We start from the raw sequence: 5,543 nt of genomic DNA, 5'->3' as shown, positions 1-5,543 counted from the left end.
CACGGCCTACCTGAGCATTGTTTCTGACCATGTCCATCCCTTTATGGCCACCATGTACCCGTCCTCTGATGGCTACTTCCAGCAGGATAATGCACCATGTCACAAAGCTCGAATCATTTCAAATTGGTTTCTTGAACATGACAATGAGTTCACTGTACTAAAATGGCCCACACAGTCACCAGATCTCAACCCAATAGAGCATCTTTGGGATGTGGTGGAACGGGAGCTTCGTGCCCTGGATGTGCATCCCACAAATCTCCATCAACTGCAAGATGCTATCCTATCAATATGGGCCAACATTTCTAAAGAATGCTTTCAGCACCTTGTTGAATCAATGCCATGTAGAATTAAGGCAGTTCTGAAGGCGAAAGGGGGTCAAACACAGTATTAGTATGGTGTTCCTAATAATCCTTTAGGTGAGTGTATTTATCCCTTTACTGTTCCTATGGAGTTTATGATGTACTCTTTACAGGGTCGAATGCTTACCCAAGTCACATTGGAATTAGGAGTTCAAATGATTTACGTTCTACGGTTCTACTGGGATAGAGTCTGTCTCTCCTTCTAAGATTGAGACAGAGAATACTATCTTCTGTCCTTGAGTGTCTGGGCAACGCATCTTCCTGTCTACAAAGCTGTTGTCATGCACATATGCAGCAGACAGCAGTATGAAGTTTTGCGAGAAAGACAGATCATTCTGTTCCTATGTCTGCAAGATTCCCCCAAGTGTGACTTTTGTGTGACCTGTATATACTTTCACCCACCTCGGTCCTCTTAGGAAAATTCCTTCACGCCCTTAACATAAAATGAAATTGCAAACACATATTTGCCTAATTCTTGTGCGGTAACATGCTCATTACAGACAAATGCATTGAATTGCAAGAATCAAATCACTGAAGTGAATTTGGACAATTCACAACAAAGTTGTTTGAATTAAATTCAAACAACTGCAGGTTTGGAAGAAAATGGGTTTTCCTAAAATGGACATTACAACTCCCGTAGAACCATGTCTTTCAAAAATGTAGAAAAAAAAAAAATTGTAATTTCAGGGAATGTAGCAAAATTGCAAATAGTTTGTAACACTATCCAAATGTATTCTTGTGACTTAAATTAATGAAAAACATGTTCATTATTTCACTTTCCTGCAAGGCATTTTGTCTTGCAAGAGCAAACCAGCTGAAAACCACAAGAGACTGACCTCAGGCTGCAGTACAAATTGGCCAGTTGGGCATTTAGTGATCCTTCAGAAGGTGGCTGAAAATGTGTGAATAATATGTGAACACACATGTTGGAAGAATAATTGCTGAATTAATCAAAGTTTGCTTGGGCTGTAGGACTATTTCTCTCACAAACTGGGAGTCACAGTTGTTTGAAAGGTGTGGCTACCTGGTACACTGCTTTCTACATACCATGCTATGTTTAGAGATATTTCAAGACTGAAAGACCTACCTCTTCCACTAGTTTTTGCATACTAAACTCAGTTACTTTTCATGTTACTGATTGTTTAACTGCAATAAGTAATAAATGGCTGATTCATTTTGCTTGACAGAGATAATGAGGTCCCTTGATGATTGTTCTTTTTCAATAAAGCATAAAAATAACTGAAAGTAAATCAAGAGAGATGTAAACAAAAAACAAAAACATTCCACTGGACTTTTTCTGTGAAGGTCAAGACATTTCTTGTTCTTTTCTCAGCGGGGATGCAACTGGTGAATGACATAAAGCTAAACATGTTCAGGATGCATCAAAAGTCTACTGCCTTGTGAACATCTTCCTCTCCTCCTGTGATAAAAACAGTCAAGCTTAACATTTATCCAGACTGGACCCCAAATGCAGTGGCTGATGCTCAGAACTGTCAACAATTCACTCTTTCTGTACAGTATGTATTATATGACTGATTACACTTCCTGTTCTATTTGCCTGGATTGTGTCTGTCTCTCAGCAGGATACCTTGTTAGCACTGTTCTCGTGGCTGCAGGGTCCAATCGCCAGTTCCGATTACTCCATGCTTTGTTAGTCATCGTGATTGTCACCGTTATCACCTTCCTCATCAGTGACTGTGGAACTGATAGTAATTGTAATTGCCTGCTTAGTAGTTAAGTGTGAGCCTTTTTTGGTACTCCCATGGCTGTCAGTTGTCTCAGATAATATGTAATTAGCTGCATAATCTTTGCTCTTTAGAGCTTGTTTTGGAAAGTTCTTTTTTCCTTGCTGTGAGGGGAAAAAAGGCTAACACATAAGGCCCAATTGGAAAGCAAGGGCATTTGGTGTTTTTTTAGTCATTGTGCTTTGGAGAAGACAAATAGGCAATGTTAATGCTCCTTCTCCTGCTCACATCACTGCTTTTTTGGGGTTGTTATACAGTCTGTTATTCTTTCTCAAGCTCAAAAACATCCAACTCCTGTTAAAGGCTGGAGTACAGATGGAAACATAAAATATTTCACGTATTATTTCACAATTAACAAATTAACACAATTGTCATTAAAAACAAATCTCAAAGGGCAACAAGTGAAAAGATAAAAAGTTAAATGGTTTGTCAGAATGGGACCAAGTAATAAACATTAATAACAGAGTCATCTGTTCTTTGTACTGTAGTAGTCCTACAGTAATATAATATAAAACTAGACGCAGACACTTTCTGTTTCATGTCTTTTTCCTGTTCATAACAAGCTCCGTTCCAGTCTGACTCACAGCAAGTTCAAAGTGAATACGAATTATAGGAAAGAAAGATTTGATGGATGTTAGTCAAGGGCATGTCCACCAATGCAAATTAGCTGGCCCTTTAGCAATGAAAAATATGTATAATTTTGTTGTTTTCTTCTTAGTTGTTTTTTGTTAGCTTTTTATGTATTGCTACACTCTTACTTTAGAGTCACGGCTTTAAAGAGCCTTGGAAGCGGTGAGAATTTAGCTTTTCACGATGTCACACTTGAATGAGGAAAAAAAACCTTCAAACAGAATTACATCCACAAGTGTACAGAGACTTACCAATCAATGTGTCTGGCAGTTAAAAGCATATAATTCTGACACAGTCGTGATTTGTATAAAAAATCCAGTAACTTACATTGTGGATGGAAACTTTGCCCTCTACCCATGAGAGGTTGAATAGCTGATTTGAAAATAACTTTCAGTACAAACTGCTATCTCAGTGAAAACTCCAATGTTCTTAATTATGTTAAGGAAATTAAGCAAATGGACCTGACTGTGCTAGTTCTGCAGTCTGAAAGAAATAAAGTAGAAAAATTATTAGCTCTTTTAGCAGTAAAAGCTGTTGTTGTAGTAGTTATACAACTAGTACTCGTAATAACAGCAGTAGTAGTAGTTAAAATAGCAGGGGGTAGCAGGTTGCCAAGTTAATTTGCTTGAATAAAAAAAAAAACCCTCTGTGAATCCACGTTGTGAGGCATATGCACGTTTTAATGGAACGAGGCATTGGCACACTTTTTGTTCTCATGACCTTCGCTAAATTTCTCATAGGAATAGTTTGAAATTTTGGTAAATACACAGTATGCTAGACGAGGAGATTGATACCACTCTCATATCTGCCTTTTAAATGTGAAACTGGAGCTTAGCACAAATACTTGAAACGGGGGGAAAAAGCTAGCCTGGCTATGTCCAAAGGTAATCTGCCTAACAGCGCCTCTAAAGCTCACTAATTATCATGTTATATCTTCTTTGTTTAATCTCTACAAAAAGCAGTAGCAGTGACTTCCTGCTCTTTGCCATCATCGTGAGGTTGACAAGCAACCAGTGGAAGACACTTCGCCAAGCCAAGGAATAGTTCGGCGCTTAACCCCATAAACATGCCAACATAAAACCAGCACCAGCAGATGCTGGTTTTAAGTGAAATGTCTTGACAACTATTTGAGTTAGTTTAGTTAGACTTTATTGTCCCTGGGGGGAAATTCTTTTTCACAGCACTGTACATCACAATGATCATCACACACCAGTGAAAAACAGAAATCCATGAAATACAACATAACAGCAACGGCAGGTAAAAACAACATTGGAAACAGAATCACTCTGTTCAGGGAATTTGAAATTTGGTTCCAAGGTTCATGTCCGCCTTTATTTAACCTTTATTTAACCAGGAGAGTCACATTGAGATTCAGAACCTCTTTTGCAAGTGTGACCTGGCCAAGACAGGCAGCAGCATATATAAGGATTAGAATGAATTGTAATCCCTTTTTTTCATCTAGACTTTTTATCTAGCTCCATCATCAGGTCAAAATTTCAGTTTGTCCAGTGTTTTGGTTTATGCTTTTTTGTTTAGCATGCTAACCAGTAAACTAAAATGGTAAACATGGTGAACATTATACCTGCTTTACACATACCTGTCAACATTGGGATTTGAAAATAAGTACATTTTAGTGGCAGATGTGAGTGAAATACTGTGGTGAGCAATGCATCATCCCTCCTGGTCCCCTTACGCTGCCGGGTGCCGTTGACTTCCCGTTCTACATACTGCCCTCGGTTTTACCTGATGGGGAAATAGCATGCATTTCAAACAGGTTTGGGGAAATAGCATGCATTTCAAATAGGTTTATTTTACACTAAAGCTGCTAGTGTGGCTTTAGTCTTAGTCTTGTTTTACCTTTGGACGTGCTCCATATTTCATTGTCAGATATAAGAGTGGTATTGATCTTATATTTATTTGGTGTATTTCCCAAAATGTTGAACTAATCCTTTAAGAATCTCCAACTCATGCAGCCCCATTATGGTAAAATCAATCCAATGAACTTTGCTTCACAATTCATCCAAATGGCTTCTTCAGTTCTGATGTCACACGGGGATTTAACCTTGCATTTACTTCCCACTCTGCTTTAAATACACTACCAGGCAAACATTATCAAACACAAAGGCTAAATCTAAGGAACAGAAGCACAGCAAACAGGCTTTTAAAGCCTGTGGTAAACCTGATTAGGTCTCACTTAGAATGCAAACAAAGACCAACAGAAAAAAAACAGACCATCAAACAAAATCTGATTAAAGAACAAAACACTGTCATCCATGGTCAGAGTTTCTGGAAAATCCCAAATAATTTGTGCAAACCACAGTGTTGCAGTTTTAAAGTCTTGGAACATGTGATAATGCCTGATTCACCCAAAGGATCACATAAATAAACGAGAAACAACAGCAACAAAGCAACAATGTCTGTTCAGTGACGTTTGCACAGATTTGTGCTTGACTCAGTAATTTACACTAATTTACAGCACAGGACAACAGTTTTGTGGGTCAGAATGTACACATTTTAGACAGAGAAAATGGAGTTTTTGAAAGAGGCTTTAAAAGTGGTTGTATATTATACATCAACAGCATCTCCACAGAGATAAATAAAGAGTTTTCCTACCTGGTGCCAAAAGTGAAGAAGTGAAATTTGAAATAAAATGTCTTCATAAGGAATTTCATAATTTTGTTTTGACATTTCACTGATAAGCTGTTGACAGTCTTTTTATGTTAAATTAAAATATAATTTATCTTTGACTGTAAACAGCAATAATTACATGTACAAATGGCTAAGAATTATTGTGCTAAAATAGTTTTAC

The sequence above is a fragment of the Micropterus dolomieu genome, linkage group LG22 (assembly GCF_021292245.1).
Source record: "Micropterus dolomieu isolate WLL.071019.BEF.003 ecotype Adirondacks linkage group LG22, ASM2129224v1, whole genome shotgun sequence".
Taxonomy (NCBI): domain Eukaryota; kingdom Metazoa; phylum Chordata; class Actinopteri; order Centrarchiformes; family Centrarchidae; genus Micropterus; species Micropterus dolomieu.
Note: the sequence above shows the minus strand (reverse complement) of the source record.